This window comes from Lycium barbarum, chromosome 11, assembly GCF_019175385.1.
Source record: "Lycium barbarum isolate Lr01 chromosome 11, ASM1917538v2, whole genome shotgun sequence".
Lineage (NCBI taxonomy): Eukaryota > Viridiplantae > Streptophyta > Magnoliopsida > Solanales > Solanaceae > Lycium > Lycium barbarum.
This window is the reverse complement of record NC_083347.1, coordinates 57215375-57234940: the sequence shown is the minus strand read 5'-3', so window position 1 is coordinate 57234940 and position 19566 is coordinate 57215375.

Sequence of the window (19566 nt, the reverse complement as noted above, 5' to 3'; positions counted from 1 at the left end):
TGTGATTCTTTCTGTCTGTATGACTTATGCTTCTGTATGTCCGTCTGGATTATCTGACCGACGGGTTATGCTTCTGTATGTCCGTCCGGATTATCTGTCCGACTGGTTATGATTTTGTATGTCCGTCCGGATTATCTGTCCGACTGGTTATGATTCTGTATGTCCGTCCGGATTATCTGTCCGACTGGTTATGATTCTGTATGTCAGTCCGGATTATCTGTCCGACTGGTTATGATAATGTATGTCCGTCCGGATTATCTGTCCGACTGGTATGATTATGTATGTCCGTCCGGATTATCTGTCCGACTGGTTGTGATTCTGTATGTCCGTCCGGATTATCTGTCCAACTGGTTACGATTCCGTCTGTTCGTCTGGATTATCTACCCGACGGGTTCCGATTCTGTATGTCCGTATGGATCCCGATTCCGTATGTCCGTATGAATTCTGATTCTGTCTGTCTGGACCATGATTCTGTCCGTTTGTCGGGACTATGACTCTTTCCGTCCGGCTTATGAGCCTGTCTATTATATTTCTGTGCTTCCGGTCCAGATCATGATTATGTTTGATATATTTCTACTTTACATACTCGGTACAGTTTTGTACTGACCCCCGTTTCTTCGGGGGCTGCGTTACATGCCCGCCGGTACAGGCGCACTTGGTGATACGCCGCCAGTCTAGGGCTCGGATTCTGCTATTCTGAAGAGCTCCTTCGATCCGGAGCAAATACTTTTGGTATATATCTTCTGTTATCTGTAGACTCTGTATGTATGGTATTTTGGGGTACGGCGGGGCCCTGTCCCGTCATCTGATTCTGTATGTCTGTAGAGGCCTGTAGATAGATGTGTGGGTTACGGGTTTCATCTGTTTGGTAGGTACGAACGATTTTGTGACTCCGTCTGTATGTTAGCCTCATCGGCTTATCTGTAAATTTCTGTATGTTCAGGTATGTATATGTTCGCGCGCGTGCCGTATCTGTATCGGCCTGATTTTGTAAACATCTGTTTGAAAAAAAAAAATTGTATGGTACGAAGTTCTGTCAGGTAGGTATGTACGGGTACCCAGTTAGGGTACCAGTCGCGGCCACGGGGTTGGGTCGTGACAGGTAGGAATACTAGAAGAAATAATTTTTTTGTGATCAAAATTGAGGGCTCAAATTTTTGTCTCCATGGCCGAATGGCCCTTATGCTTCTTTCCTCTCCAAGCTTCTTGAAAGTTCTCAAGGATGAAGAATGAAAAAAATATGATGAATTGGTCTTCCTTTTGGTCTTATTTATTAAACTTCCATTTGGGCTTAAGCCCACTCCAAGATGCACCACCCACTTGGCCTTTTATTGCAAGACTATTATTTTTTGTATTTTGTCTTGCAATTCATGAAAAAGTATTTTTTTCCAATTTCCATATTTTCCCTTAACCTTCCTCCGTATTTTCTATGAGTCATCTTGCGGATTTCCCTTTTTACCCCTAGTCTTTCTTAATATTTCCACATCAATAATATTCATAACCAACATGGGTGCTACACAAGGTCAAAAATATAGCTTTTCCCTTAACTTCGCGCAATTATCTTGAATTATCCGAATAAACAAAATACGGGATATAACAACCCGAAAACGCCCCAAAATCATAATCTCAAACAGAAATCCCGACTATCCCCTGAGGCCATCTGCTCACATACCACATATGCAGACACACATAAAAATCAACGGAGGTCTCGTTGACCAAGTCAACCCCCAATACCTCAAAATTAACTTCCCAAACCAAGTCCTAAAATGCACCCGAGTGCATTGGGAACCCAACCGAATATAGGCACAAGTTCTAAATGCCCCTCCGGACCTCTTGAAATAGATGAATTTTTGAAAAAGTTCTGTTTACCCAAAAGTCAACTATGAGTCAAATGATTTTCATTTAAAAACCAAATTTTCCCAAAACTTACCCAAAACAAGTCGGATGACCTCGAGAAGCATGCCAACGATCCTCGCAATTCAAATATGAGCAAGTAAAGCTCGAAAAGGGATCAAAAGGGTTGGGAACTCAGATACCAATTAAACAATCGCTCGTCCTCAAGAGATAAGGAAGAGGGGACGGGAAAGTACCTGAATCGGCAATTAAGTGAGGATATCGGCCACGCATGTCGGACGTCTCCTTATATGGAAGATTCTCATCGAACATAACTGAATTCCTGCGAATGATATAGGAACTATCAGAATGGTACTTCCTCAACATAGAAACATGGAAAATCGGGTGAACATCTGATCGGCCTGGTGAAAACTAACTTATAATGCAAAGGATCAATACAACTGATTGTTTCAAACAAGCCAATACACATCAGGCTCACTTGCCCTTCTTCCCCAAATCACATGACACCCCACATGGGTGTAATATCTAGAAGAACCTGCGCGCTCACTTAATCAGCCACAACTCTTTAAACTTAGCTCAAGATCCAACTCTCGTATCTCTGTATTCAAATTTCCTTCACAATTGATCCTCAATAAATGAATGGTTTTGTTTGGATTATCTGATTTAATAAAATTGCAACTCTGAACGCGATCAGTAGGCCCCACAAACACTTTCCCAAACCCATGCAATACTTTGAAACATGGCCACAACCCTAGTCCATTCTAAACGGACAAAATACTCTGATTCCGCTAACTCCTTCTCCCACATCTGCTAAAGCCGTTACTCACACCGCGATTCCTTAGAAACACATAAACACACACTGCCGCAAGCCTGAAACCATAACTTACTCTTGCCAGAATAAACCCTGGCTCCATCTGAGAATTCTACGCAATCCTATCAAAACTGATCTTACTCACAACCAACATGGCTAGTTCCAAGTCTTTTTAAACCTCAAATCACAATACACAAATATACCACTGAATACCTTACCAACCAAACTCGTAGGAAACCATCGGATCACTCTAAAGACATATCGCAGCCATGGCACCTACTCAATCATTACCAAGCCCATTGTAACCATGTAGTACCCGAATAATTGATCTCAGTAACAATATCCTCAAATTCATTTGTAAACCCTTATAAAACTCGGTAAACCTTCCATACGTCACATCTGAACCGAAACTCATCGAATCTTTATAGTTGTTTTATTGGAAATCCAGAGATCCTCTTAGGAAGATAAACATAACCCAACAAGCTTAACTCGAACAATTTTGACCCTGAATGAATGTACCACCCTTGAATACCACTAATAGTCACTCGAACTGACTCTAATTTTTCGAAACCAATCACAGTCCTATCGCCTATCTGTGGCGGCCAACTCTAATCCTTTCCTTACGCACAATAAATCATGTGTGTCGCTCTCGACTCCCAAAAGCTGAATCATAACCAATTTGTTCACTGAGTACCGAAGAACTAAATCTTGTGAATGCAACTTCGAGCTTCTCAACCTTACCCAATACGCACATCTAATACAACTCGAACCTTTTGAAGCTAAAAACCTACTGTCTCATAAAACAAACCTTTAACCATCAAAATTTCCATTGTAATACCTCGACAACCCATAACATTTTCGAAAGTATCAGACTTCATAACCTCTTACGCCAACTCAGCACATCCATTCCCAAGTCCTTAATATCCAAAATGCTCACCCAAGCTGTTCAGTCAATATTACTAGCAACATAATACACTACCACAAATATGGTCTCATCTCGAAAATATAACTCTAGCATTAACATGCCGGTTAACTGAAATATGCTTCTCACTAGTCGTTGATCACGAACCTCATGAAACTCTGTCATATCACATAGTCCATTCCTGTATATTTCCTTATTAAGCTCACGCAACAATCACACCTCATCTAAATCTGCAAGACAATGACGCCACAATCTAAATAGACTCAAGTAACCCCAAGATGTACCTCATTCTTCCCGACTCTCGATCAACTATACCTTTTATCGACTCATCAATTTCCTAATTTCTAATCACTTCACGATCATCGATACCATAATCAATCCTCGGATCCACTCCATCGAACGCCAAATAATCATAAATCTTGCAAGCTAGCCGAATTAATCATGGAGATAGGATCGTACCACACACTCTGCACATTAGAGTTTCCTTAACGCTTACCACTCTAAATTGAACACTCTCTAAATCCGGCGTATCACATAACAACCTTACTAATATCCTCATGTATCTCACTGAAACGTCCTTTCCCGAATTGCCTTAGTCACTTTCCGGAATGTTATTCCGAACTTAACTCAGTTAACCCCTTATTGTTCTACCATTTCAAGTACCTATGTTTACGAATCCCTTACTCAAATCCTTAACATTACTAGTCCTCAAAGAATCACCTCTTACCTTAATTATCGAATCTGAACACCACTAACCACTCGCACACCAATCCCTTTTTATTCAATCACATAAGCCGAGTAATAAACACCATTAGTAGCGGGATCTAGTCAAATTTACACAATGAATACAATGTTCCCAACCTTAGTCCACCACTGACCTCTATTAGTCCATGATATAACCGAATATACAACTCATCCATAAACTCTCAAGCCCACTCTACACTGTCCAATCGCAACCAAGCTCTCATATCACTAACTATTGCTTCAACAATTTCCTTTCTGCCCTTAACCTCAAAGAAATCAATCAACGTCATCGGTCACACCCCTTACTATACGTCATGATATAATGTCCCCACAATCAAGCACAACTCAAGTACCCATATTACCTCACCTCAAGTCTTACGAACCTTAATCCCCTGAACCCGATAGCAAGATGCCTCATCACAATCCTTCAGTTCCCATATTTCATTTCAAATTTCTTTTATCAAATCAACCAACAAACATAAAAATCCACTCGATCCTCTAAACTAATCACATATCTAAGCCAAACGAACTGCAAAACAATATCCATATTTCTCCTCAAATCTAAGTGAAACAACCAGTAACTCCTCAAGTCATTAACTCACCGCATTCGCCCATAATTGAGGTCATTTCTATCAGTTGATTATGAGCTCCTCAGAGGTCTACAACCCAGTCAAATTTACCGATCAAATGATATGCCCATAGCATTCACTTAAAAATAGAGTAGTCCTTTAACATCAACGAGCTTATATCAAAAATGACCTTTACTACCATATTCTCGAGATATCCCATGAACCTGTAAGTATGACTGTTACCAAACCATGCCTAATTATTTCCATAAGATTCAATAATCCATAATAACCATAGCTCAGACGACCACTTCAATCGGTACTGCTCTGTCATGCTGAACCCCCTTTACCTTTCACAACCGAACACAAATTTCGCCCTCGCATCAACTGCACCCTTATCCTAACAACTATGTCAGATACCAATTTTTTTCGTTCCCAATCTCACAAAAAGTACTCATGTCTAAGATGTTCTATGAAGTCTCACTTCGCTGCACGCTTTTCACAAAAGTCTTCCTTCATGTCCTTATTGTCAACTTGTTTTCTTTATTATACGCGATCACAACATGTTTGCTCATATTCGATGGTCATCACCGAACTTAAACTTGTTCTCACATACTGACGTCTAGTACTCTACCGTTGTTGAATTATCGACCCGCAATTGGTTCACCAGTCCGACGCACACCATCATAAAGCCTTTACGAAGCTGAAATCAAACCGATGATATCATCGAGCAACAAACTATTGTTAAGCCATCAATGCACTTTGTCACTTCTGAGCAACCCAATGCTGAAACGCGGAGACCATGTAATCCTCTAAACTATCTTTCCCATTTCTCACGAACTCCCATAATAAATGAGTCTAATCGCGACTCCGCACAACCACCGATTCTAATCGTGACTCTACACAATCGAATCCTCAGGCCACAACTAGAGATTGAACTGGATCACACGTTCGAATCTGGATAACACATCTCATACCATTCAACACCACGTCATAGATCGACCATTCACATAATAATTCTAGGATGAGTTTCCACCCTCCGTGGGTGATTGAGATAAGAAAGTTTAGATACCAATTGGAATTGACTAGATACCAGTTTGAAAGAAGTCGCATGAGAGAATGAAAGAATTGGAAGTTCCTAAATGTCCTATAGCCTCTCGCAGATAAGTGTAGAGCTCATCGTACCGATCCACGAGACTGTACTAGACACACTATTGTATTACAGACCGAGTAACCTAGGGCTTTGATACTAACTTTTCATGACCCAATTTCACTAAGTCATGAGGGAACCTACCTTGCCCATCTCGGTATGCGAACCCTTAACCCAATAGTCATAAAAACACATCAATGGACAAATAAATAAGCGAAAGAAGGCATAACAACATAATTCTCACGATAATAATATAAGAAAAAGCAGAAATAAGAGAAATCATGTCTGGTATGGTCACACAAGAGCATCTAACTAAATACTACAAGTCTGAATAAAATTAATACATCAATAGTCTCAAATCATGTCTTAGAATGGAAATAAAGACATAATAGGTAGAAGAGTCTTCGGTAAGCAAACGTCGTCCTCATGCTCACCCTGAAAGACTCAAATCAGCAAATCCTCAAAAACTCAGCCATGAGGAGTAGAAGTCGATCCCACCTGATGCTTTACATTCATAAAAAAAATGCAGCAAGTGCAGGTCAGTACAAACAACAAGTATTGGTAGGTATCATAGGCCGACTAAGACTAGCTAAGAGAAACACATAAACCAACAAGTAAATATCATCACCTATGTTATAGCATCTAAACCCAACTATGCCAAGTCTCCGTATAATCAATGCGAACCATTACATCACAATAGTATCACAACAAGTCATCACCTATGTTATAGCATCTAAGCCCAACTGCGCCAAGTCTCAGCATTATCAATCCGAACTAGTACATCACTGTAGTATCACAACCATATCAATAAAAGAAAAAAAGTACAATGCAATGCAATAATGTATGTGCGATGAATGCAATGGAAATGAACTTTTGTACAACATGTCCCAGACGGAATAACTCTACGTCTCGGCGATCATGACCCATGGAGGACCCGCGAAGTCCTTGTACCACTCGCTCCGAAATATGATCGCGGAACACGAGCACACTCTCGATCCCGACAAGAAACCTCGGGCATCGTCACTCATGCCACTCCGGCCCCTGATCGCAGATCACAGACTCTCATCTCTCTTTTATGCTCTCCGGTAGAAACCTTGGAGGCTACACTCTCTCACTTATCATCATCAGTACCATAACCATGCATATGTCAATGTATCATGGAAATGCGTATGAATATGATGCAATGTAATATAAACAACCAATTCAATCCACGAAGTACCAAACATGGCACACTAGTAATATCAATAGTAAGGCTACATAATAAGCCACAATGGAATCACCAATCTCATTTCAGTATCAATCAAGTAAAAATTCAACAATATTATAGCCATGATATATCACTAGTCACAAGTACCAATGTCTCAACATGTCAACGAACCAACAAGTAAATAGATTAAGATAAGTCAATAACACAACGGGGTGGCTAGCCCCCAAATCATACAACAAGGCCCAACTTAAAACAAAATTCATCCCAACATCATACCCGAAGGCTTACATGTATTCTCTGACAATATCATCTAAACATACGCTTCGCTAATTGAAGTGTCACCATAAGGTAAGCCATAACGTACCTGGAGAGCTGAACAACAAAGTCTCCAATATCAAACTTTAGTCTTTCCCTTTCTTTGAGCCACGAGATGACGAATGTCTAAGCATATCTGAATCTTGAAATTATAATCAAGAAGAGTATCATTCAAACCCTACTTCTATTCAAGACCCAAATCCCCATCCTATGGAGTAGGGTTTAAGAACTTCAAGGATGAAATTAGGGATGTAAAGGTCTCAACATGAAATTAAAGCTCTAGGTGATGAATTCCCATCAATTACAAGCTAGAAGAAACAATAATTTAGTTAAATTCAGATTCTAGGTAAACCCCCCAAATTTGGGTACAACCCTAATTTCTAATTCCAATATTTAACCACTAATTAGGAAGAAATCATTTAATAATAGATTCTAGTCATCAATTCCATGCTTAATGAAGCTAACCCAATCAATAAATCAAGATTACAGAGCCTAGAGAAAAGAACTCATTGAACCCTCTTTTAATTCTTAAACTCTTAGTAAACTAGCATGCTAATGGAATCCTAAGGTGATTATGGAAAATGGAAAAGCTAAGAAGATAGAAGGACTTACCACAAAGATTTCCCCCCAAGAATCACCTTTCAATTCTCCCAATAACTCTAAAGTCGAAATAATAAGGAATGAGGGACATAGGGCTTTTTAATACTAATTTAATGAATGTATCTGCCCTATGCTCGGTTCTACGACAATAAGACCGCTGCGGAAGTCCCTCTTGGCATTCCCTCAGACCGCTGTAGTGGTCAGCCAATCAATGCAATGGGCCACTTCTGCGGCATGGCCACCGCTATAGTGGTTCTGCAACTGCAGTACTAATGTCGCTATAGCGGGGCACCAGAACCAGAAAACTCTCCAAAAATCCCAATCTCAACTCGAAATCCCGACTATCACACGAGGACATCTGCTCACATACCAAATATGCAGACACACATAAAAACACGCTACGAATGCACTCGTGGCCTCAAAATTTTCCAACGGAGGTCTCGTTGACCAAGTCAACCCCGATTCAACTATGAGTCAAATGGTTTTCACTTAAAAGCAAAAATCCCCAAAACTTACCCAAATCAAGTTTGATGACCACAGGAAGCGTGCCAACAGTCCCCGCGATTGAGATATGAGCTAATACGCGGAAAGGGATCAAAAGGGTTGGGAACGCAATAATGACCGAACGGGTCGTTATAGGATTATGACAAGTTTGGGCATGGAATAACTACTTAAAATCGTCATTAGACTGAAGTGGGATTCGTTGCAGTGACCAAAGTCTCACTGCAACAGACTCATTGCAGCGAAAGGGGCCTTCGCTGCAACGAAAAATCATCATTGCAATGAGGCTTTGTGAACCAGCGAGCACGAAAATTCCAACATTTTTATACTTAGTCTCTCAAAATTATTCTAAATCCCTCTGAACACAAGCCAACAAATAAACCAAGTCAAAAACACATCACAGAGTCATTACAAGTCACAAAAGAAAACATACAACACAATTAAATCATTTAGGTTCGCTCATTTCTAGCATCGAGGAAGTACTAGCAAGGATAGAATGGTCAAAGCACCCATAACGACCAAGCGGGTCGTTACACATAAGGATATATGGTGTCCTAGTTCTCTTACAACCCGTTACATTTCAAGAGGCAATGGGGATATGTTTAGTGAGTAAATGTGGTACTTTGTTCAAATTTTACCCTTATTACGAAAAGTGATGATATAAATGTAGTTTATCCAGTTTTATAAAGTTAGAGTTTTGAGGTGAATCATAAATGTGTGTGTATGTGTGAGAATAACAAATATAAATTAGATTAAACGTCATAAAGTGTTACCTATTGTTTGTTACAAATTGAGAAAGTAAAACAAAATGTCCAATTATAATATACCTACACCTTGAATATTAAAAAAAAATGGAAATTGGTACTGGTAAACTTATATACGTATGTACCTACTCATTTGAAGCGATCAACCAGAGCATTTTTTTTCCTTTTTCAAATTTCTCTTGTTAGCAGTGTTTACATTTTTTGACAATATATTTGAAGTCAAAAAACTATTACTGGGATTTTATTGCTAGTTTATGTTCCCTTAAAGTGTACTTATAAATTGGCAAGACAACAACTGAATGTAATAAAGACAATTATTTTAGCATTTTTTGGTTTGTTTAGCAGAACATAAGGACAGATGGGGTCCTAGTTCTCTTACAACTTGTTACATTTCAAAAGACAATGGGGATATGTTTAGTGAGTAAATGCGGTACTTTGTTCAAATTTTACCCTTATTATGAAGAGTGACCAATCAAATGTAGTTTTGCGAGTTTGATAGTGTTAGAGTTTTGAGGTTGAATCATATATATGTTTACTTGTGAGAATAACAAATATAAATTACATTAAACGTCATAAATTGTTACCTTTTATGTTATAAATGGATAAAGTAAAACAACAATTGCAATTATAAGATACACGCACCTTAGATATTAAAAACAAAAAATGGAAACTAGTAATGCTACACACTTATATACGTATGTACCTACTAAATTGAGTTGATGAATCAGCACTACTTTTTTTTTCTGTTTTCAATTTTTTCTCGAGTCGATGGCTAGTGTTTGTTCCCTTAAAGTGTCTTGTTAGCAATGTTTACATTTATTGAAAATGATATTTTAAGTCAAAAAACTAATACTAGGACTTTATAGCTAGTGTTTGTTCACTTAAAGTTTACTTCTTGTAACGACCCGTTTGGTCGTTATAGTCTTTTCGGCACTTTCACCCCTTTCTGAGCTTGGTTAGCTCACTTTTGACCCGAGGTGACCATTGGTACGCTTCCCGAGGTGTCTAGATTTGATTCGGGCCACCTTTTGTGAAATTTGGGCTTAAAGCGAAAAATTGTTGACTCAAAGTTGACGTTTGGGTAAACGGACCTTTTTCGAAAATGCATGGATTCCGAGAGGTCCGGATGGTCGTTCAGAACTTGTGTGTACATCTGTTTCGGTTCCCAGCACACTCGAATGCATTTTGAGACTTGGGTTGGGATGTTGGAAATGAGGTATCGGGGGTTGTATCGATCAACAAGACCTCCGTTGGAAATTTCAAGGCCACGAGTGCCTTCGTAGCATGTTTTTATGTGGGTTTGTGTGTGTGGTTTGAGAGTAGATGGCCTCGGGAGTTGGTCGGGATTTCTATTGAGACTTGGAAAAATATTTAGGATTCTGGTACCTGGTGTCCGCCAGAGCGGCACCGCCATAGCGGTGGGATGGCTGCTGGGGGGCCAAGCTTGTTTTGCCCAGACCGTCCCGACGATCTGAGAGGACGTCGAGGCAGTGGCGCCATGGGGGTCTCGATGCAGCCGTATTGGTATCGAGCCTGTTATTTTCATTAAGTGTGTATTAAAAAGCCCTTAGTCTATCAGTTATCACCATTACGAAAATGGAGCTCTTAGGAACAGTTCTTGAAGATTCTTAGGGGAAATTCTTGGTGGTAAGTCCTACTAATCTCCTTACTAATTAATTACTCCTATTAATCTTAGAATTCCTCTTTCCTTATTAGTTCCTTAGTAATAGAAGATAAAAAGTGGATTCAATGGATATTCTACCTAGCCTTTTAAATGATGAAATTTATTGGGTTTATGCTACATTTTGATGTATCTAAGGTTATTAATCATACATCTTCCATTATTAGTGTTGAATCCTTGAATCTAAGAGTTAGGGTTTATACCCAAAATTTGGGGTTTTGCTTGAATTTCGAAATTGGATGAATCCTTTAGTTAATTTAGCAATTAGTTGACGGATTTGTATCATCTAGTGTTTAATTGGATATTTTGCCCCCGAATTTCTCGTTTTGTCCTTGTGGGCCCCGTTTCCCCAAATTCTAGGGTGATTTTGACCTTATTTGAATAATAGCAATATAGGTATCGATCTTCATGATTTCTAATCTAGATTTTGAATATACCTAGACTTCTTTGATCTTGAGGCTCAGCGAAAGGGAAAGGCTAAAGAGTGATTATTGGTGTATTGTTGTTCGGCCATCCAGGTAAGTTATGGCTTACCCTTGGTAAGACTTCGTGTAGCGAAGCATATATTTAGATGATATTGTAGGAGACAACATGTAAACTTTCGGGTATGAAGTTGGGTTGGATATTGCCTTAGGTTAGGCCCTATTGTGTGATTGAGGCTAGCCACCCCGTTGTGTTGTGACTTGATGTTCTATTGTGTTGGCTTGATGCCACGTGTTGATAGTACATATTGGGAACTATCATTCCATCATGATTGTGATATTGTAGTACCTTACTTATTGATATTGATACCAAGATAGAGTTCTGTATGACTTGTGTAGTCTTTCATGATATTGTTGGCATACCCATGTTTGGTACTTGTGATATTGATTTGATTACTGATGATGACACATACATTGCACGTATTCTCATCCTTCATGATATACTATTGATACTTGATGAAACACTGTGATGAGCTAGACTCGATTTGGATGAGAGTGATGTGAGAGTCCGATATTTGATATTTTTCCTGGAATCATGGATTGAGTGAGTGCATGGACTCCGCGGGTGCTGGTGAAAAACCTCCGTGGGCAAAGATCCAAAATCTCGTCTGTCTGTTGGGCAAAGATCCAGGACGAGTAGTACTTAGACTTCGCGAGTCACCTTGGGTTGTGCTACCGAGACGTGGAGGTATTTCGTCGGGAGTACATGTGTACACAGCATTGCATGGCATTGCATTTGCATTTATACATTATTGCATTGCATTTCATCATGACTTATATTGTGATGATTTGGTGCTTTACTTGTGATGTTGGTTTCAGATTGGACATATTGAGACTTGGCACATTTGGGTTAGATTCTCTACTTAGGCGATGACGTGTACTTGGTTCCGATTATGTTTGACTTATACTTGTTGATTTATCTGCCTATGTTTCTTTATTTTCTGGATTATGTTAGCTATACTTAGTCTGCCTATGATACCTACCAGTACTGTGGTTTTGTACTGACCTGCACTTGCTGCATTCTTTTGTGAGTGCAGAGTACCAGGTTGGGTCTTCTTCCGTCTCCCGTGGCTGATAGTCACTATCAGGACTGCTTCAATTTTACAAGGTGAGCACGAGACGTTCCCTTCCTTGAAGACTCCTCTTATTATGTCTTACTTTTCCATTCTGAGACGTAGACAGATTTAATGTATTATTATATTCTAGACTTGTATATTTTCACTTAGATGCTCTTGTATGGATTAGACTAGACCCTGGGTGTATTTCTTATTTCTGCACTTTCTTCTATATTATTATCATACGACTTTCGTGATTATTCTCTTCCGCTTAATTGATTTATTTATTTATGTCTTTGTTTTCGTTGGGTTGAGGATTCGCTTACTGAGGTGGGAAAGGTAAGTGCCCCCATGGCTTAGCCAAATTGGGTCCTGACAAATTGGTATCCGAGCCCTAGGTTACCTGGTCTATAATATAAGAGCGTGTCTAGTAGAGTCTCGTGGATCGGTACGATGAGCTCTGTATTTATCTGTGAGAGGCTACAGGGCATTTAGGAAACCTCATGTTCTTTCATCCTTTCGTGCTACTTATTTCTAATTGGTATCTAGAATAATCAAATTGGTATCTGACTCTTATATCTTCTCTCACAGATGGTGAGGACTTGAGCTACTATAGCCCGAGCTCAGGTGCTAGAGCCCGCAGCTACGGCTAGAAACCGAGAATGAGCGATAGCCCGAGGAAGCGGCAGAGCTAGAGGTCGTCAGGCTGCCCCAGCCAGGGGCAAGGCTTCTGCGGTAGGGCAGCATCGCGAGAGATCTCTGTCTCCAGAGCCTGAGTATCTACAGGATTGAGACCAGGCTGCAAAGGATGGTGTGGCCCTAGCACGGACACAGCCTGAGGTTACTTCTGATCAGGCCATGCAGGATACTATGTCCAGGGTCTTACTTCATCTAGATGCCCAGCAGGCTGCCGCTAGTGTTACTACTCCTGGCGGAGGTTCACAGACCAGAGTTTGAGCACAAACCCCTAAGTAGAGACCTACTCGGGTAGCACACTCCACTGCAGCTATGGCTCCCAGTATAGATGCAGTACCCGCTCCTGGTGATAATCTTAGGCCTATGGAGTGCATTGTTATGACCGTGTCTGATCAGGATCTTATAGGGAGGTTCAGGAAGTTAGAGCCGCCGAGGTTTTCGGGTACTTCTTTTGAGGACGCTTATGAGTTCAGCCTGGATATGCATGATTTGGTGCATAGGATGGGGATCGTAGAGACCTATGGAGTTGAGTATGTGTCCTACCAGTTTCGCGGCAACACAAAAACTTGGTGGAGGTATTTTGTGGCTTGCAGACCTGAGGGTTCCCCTCCCCTAACTTGGAATCAGTTCTACCGGGCCTTCCTTGAGAAGTATGTGCCGCGTAGAGAGGAGTATCTACATCTACAGGAGAGGGTATGACTATGGAGGCCTATGTGACTCGTTATCTGTATCTGGCCTGTTATTCCACACTTTTGATCCTGACTGAGCCTGACATGATTAGGCGTTTTGTTAGTGGGTTAGTCGGTCCTCTTCAGATTCCTTGCCTTCAGTTGGAGGCCATGGTAGAGACTACTTCAGACTGGGAGTTATAGTGATTCTAGTTTGAGGGGCACTGGTCAGTCTTCTAGGCCGTATCAGCCATATTCCGGCCACCCTGTGCACTTAGCTTTGCAGGCTACCTCCAGTGAGCCGCCCAGACAGAGAGCTCTAGAGAGTTCATTTTCTCGACTGGCAGAAAGGGTTGTTTCATCCGGGTCCTCAGCTTCAGTTTATCAGCCTTCGTCCCCTCTGATATGTTTTTCATATGGAGAGGTTGGACATATTTCTAGGAGGTATTCCAGACCCAGACGGAGTTATCAGCCACCGAGGACTCCAATATCGTCTGGTGGTCGAGGTGGTGCTTTTTATAGGGGCGGCGCCTAATCAGGCCGCGGTAGTTCTCAGGGTTCCAGAGGTGGGTCCCAGGCAGACAGAGGTGGGTATTACAGTGCGAGAGGGGGATATCAGACTGGACGTGGTGGGGCCCATTGTTACTCATTTTCGGGTAGGCCCGAGGCAGAGGCCTCAAATGTTGTTATTATAGGTACCATTTATGTCCGTCATAGAGCAGCATCTGTGTTATTTGATCCTGGATCCACTTATTCGTATGTGTCTGCATATATCATGCCGTTGGTTAGGATTTGCCTTGTGGTAGCATAGATATACCTATTCATGTGTCTATTTTTTTATTTTTTTTAGCAAAGCCACCAGAAAGGTGGAAATTTGTTGATAAACAAAATATCTACTTATCAATACAAAAGTGATTGATCAAATAAATAAAACAAGAAAAAAAAGGAAATCAACAAGTGGAAAATGGAAATACATATTTAGTTTGAAACAGAATATTAACAACTAATAATCCAAGGGCCTTGACTTGATAACATCTATCACACCGTCAAAGTCTCACAGGTGGAATGTTTCAAATCAGTTGAATCATTCTTCAGGCCACTTAAATATAGTTGTGTTCTTCTGTAGAAACCAGCATCTGTATGGAAGCAAAGACCACTCTCAACTTTGTACCATTGTCAAAAGATCATGAATCCTAGCCTGGACATGTGTAGCATCCATATTAAGAAATGATACCATCTTAATCTAGTTATTGTATCTGTCCATGCTAGTTCATACAGCATTTGAATCTGACTCTTCTACATATCTTGATCATCAGCCTGGTGCTCTTTCATAGGCTGTCCTTTTTCTTTCAATCTTCAAACTCTCCCTAGCTTGACCTTTTAGATGGAAACCAGATCTCTATAGTACATGATCCATAACTAGTACAATCCGCTACTTAAATCACGAGCATTACACCATTTATACTAAGGAATGAGCATGCCAAGCACACTGATACCACCCTAATACAGATGCTGCAAATACTCACAATCTGTTGGAAAACTGTACTCAGTAAGAGTTACAGTTCTGTTGTCAAGGACTAATCTAGTGCTTTGTCTTGAAGTGTTCTTATTATCAAGTTAGGAATTCCTCTTTTCTCCATATTCAGAATCCTCTTAGCTTGACTTGGTAATTCCTGAAAATTATGAAACTGAACTGAACCTGCAAAAACAAAAACCAAGTTAGTTAAAAAATCTGCAAGCCCATTTCCTTCTCTATGTATATGCTCCACATATACTCTTTTATCATCCATCATCCTCTTGATATCATCCACCAACATTGAAATGCTCCAAGGGATCTTCCATTCAGCATTTAAAATCTTCTTCATGATCATGGAATCAGTCTCTATAATCAATGGAAAAAGCTGCTTTTCCACACAGTACCTCAGTCCCATTCTAATAGCCTCAACCTCAGCCACAATATTTGTACCATCTGTCAAAATTTTAGCAGTTGCATATACCAAAGCTCCCTCTTCATTTCTAATACAAAAAGCAGCAGAACTTGGTCCTGGATTTCCTTTAATAGCTCCATCAGTATTACACTTGTAGAATCCAGATGCAGGACTCATTCATTTAATAATTCTGCATATAACAGTAGGCTTATATCCTTCAAAGAACTGAATAATCTGATGCCATCTAGTTGGAATATTCAGCCCAGGAAACTGAACTTTACATAACATATAAATGTTTAGATTTATGTCATCTAGCACTCTATTCAGATTTATGTTATATAGCACTCTATTCAGATTCATATATATAGCACTCTATTCAGCTTAGCGATACCAAACTAAACTGTTGCTCGGGATCAAGTGGAGCGCACTGATAGCCGCTGGATAGAGGTCCTCTTGAGCTGGACCGCCAACTTGTCTACCTGAACCTGCAGGCATGAACGCATACCCCCGAGCAATAGGGGACTCAGTACGAATAATGTACCGATTATGTAAAGCACAGGAGTAACATAAACATAAGAATCATGAACGAGATCTGAAATCAAACGCCAACTGACTGTTTATATGCATCTGTATGACTGATATCTGAAAGTATTTGCATAAATCTGTATACTGACAATGCCTTTGGGGGCGCATAATATGCATGCTCTCAATGACGATCATGCTCATGTATATACATAGGTCATAGTGCTGAGGAAGGTTCAGCCCGATCCATTATCTCATATCCCATCAGCTTCTCTACGGCTATCATCATCATCATCATCATAACATTGCTGCGGAACGTGCAGCTCGATCCACAGGTCATCAACATGGTGCACCAGCCGATCAGGTGGTAATGCGTATATAACGCTTATCCCTTTCCTTATACCCCATATACAAATAATGTACGTGTATATAACGCCTTCTGGTCATGGGTCAATGTGCATATGAATATGAATGTAATGCATAATGAAATGTACACATAGAACGCTAGAAGTGACATAAGGTCATATTACTTCCGATGGACAATTTTTGAGCTAACATCATCAACATAATAATCTTAAGACCCATGAACAGAAGGAACAATCATATGGGGTATAGGAACATCAAAGACTGAAGTACTCCTAGTGCTTCTAAGAGTAGAGTAATATGGAAGCTCGTTTGCTCGCTTGTTCGTTCATATCATAAGATCATGCCAAAATGAAAGAAAGGATAGCCTTAACATACCATAACGTCTCCTTAATCACTTAACATTCTCCTTCCAATTTGCAAAGTCTACATTCAAGAGGATTCACAATGAAGTTAAGTCTTGAAAACATGCTTAAGTTCAAACTAGAGCGACTAAGAGCTAACAAAATTAGGGCAGCACCTCTCCTATGTCATCAACTTCCACCATATGATGAAACAAATCCCAAACGACAATAAAAATATCCATAATATCACAATCAAGAATTTATATTCAACTAAATCCCAAATATAGCCAAAATCCCCTTTTTAATTCAGTCATCTTCTTCATTACACCACTAATGGATTCTCCACTTTAATTATTTTCCTCTCTAAGGAGTACTAAACTTGTACATCAACTCACCCATAAGAATAAGATGTAAAACATACCTTATAATCAAAGAACTTCACCTCACTCAACTCCCTCCAAGATCAACTTCACCACAACTTTGAATAAAAACAAGAACCATCACCCTCCTAGGATTGCCTTTGAGCTTTGGTGCTGATCTCTTCTCTTGATGATATGGAAAGGTGAGGAGGGATTAGGAACCTCCAAGAACTCTTTGGAAGTCTCTAGAGAGGTAGGGAAATAAGTGTGGAAAGTTGGAAACAAGGTTGGGGTCATTTGGGATTTAAAAAGGAGGCAAAATCACCCCCGACCCTACTTTCCGATGAGTATGCGGCCTAGCATACTCAGTATATGGCCGCTGTTACATCTTGGATATTTCAGATTTTGTTGCCTTGTGAGTAAGCTAATGTGATCTTAAGACGAAAACAAGGTTCATATTAGATTAAGGAGGGTATCTAATAGATTTAAGTGCATACCACAAGATTTTGAAGTTATATGAGTCGATGGAACTAATTTGTTGAAGGAAGCGAAATGCAAGTCATGTTTGGAAGCGTTTTCGCGATAGTTGAATTGATACGTATTTAGAAATGTCTTGAGGGGCTACAATAGGGCCTATTGTATGGTTAATGAAGTGTTATATAAGTGCCAAGAAGGTTCCACAAGGATTAAAGGTCGAACGAATCGTCGAGAGTGAAGTTCGGAAATTTCCAGTTTGTACGGCCCATTGTACGGACCCTGTAAATTATACGGCCCATAAAATTATTCGTAGAAAGCTTCTAGAGAGGGGTGATTTCCTGGTGGAATTATACGGTCTAATTATACTAACCGTATAAATTATACGGCCCGTATAATTGGCCGTATATCCGTGTCGGGCCAAAATTTTATGTTGTTATATATGGCCCCCATGTTCATTATTTCATTTCACACCCTCTCTCCAAGTCTTGAGAGCTCCAAACCCTTCTCCAATCATATTCCACTCCAACCCAAGGGAAAACAAAGATCTAATAGCAAGAATTGAAGTTTTCATATGTTAAAAGGCTCCCTAGGTTTAGTGGATTTCAAGATTTACTTGGGTATTGTAGCTAGGGTTTTGCACAAGTTGATATCTTGTTCCAAAGCTCATTACTATGAGATAAAAGGTTAGTTTTCATGTTTATTACATGTTGTTAAGCATGTTTAGTTGTTGAATAACTTGGATGAGGAAAGAAAGTAGAAAATGAAGCTTAAATATAGATTTCATAATGTTTTGAGTAGTAAGCTAACTTGATGTTATATCCCGTGTTTTGCGCGTTTGAAAAATTTGAAATAATGTTGTCTTGTAGGAAATGAGACTATGTTTTTATTTTATTTAACATATGTGTGATATTCATGAGAAATACGGATGCGGAAATACGGAAGAAGGCCAAGGGCAAAATTGGAATTTCCGGAAATTAGTTCCGTGAATTATAAAATAAGATCTATAATGAATTGGGCTCAAAGAAAAAAAAAAAGAGAAATTAAGGCCCAATCCACATAGGGTGGCCGGCCATGGTCCATAAGCTAGCCCAAGCCCATGAATTTATTAGTCATGTGATGACCATGTGCTTAATTAATATAAAAGGGATAAGTCTTCATTCTATATCCATTAGAAGATTCAAGAAACAAAAATCATTGAAAGCACCTCTAAGGGGCCTCTCGGGCGAACCCTTCAACAAAAAAAAAACATCCAAGCCTTTAGACTTTGATCCAAAAATCACTCCCATCTTGAAATATTGATAAGTTTAAGACGCTCTCCAACGCGGTATAATTAGTTAAGTGAGAGAACAACGTTTGCGGCAAGTCGAAGTTTGAAGAAAGAGGTAAGAAATCTATTCTTTTATGTTATGGAATAAGTATATATGTTGTAAGGATTGGAATTAGATGAGAATTATGGAGTTGTGATGTGTGTGTTCATAGTCGTGTGTGTGTGTGAAGTGGTGTGTGGCCGTGAGCCATGGTGTAGCCAAGGGAAGGTGAATTGAATTCCGTTTAGTT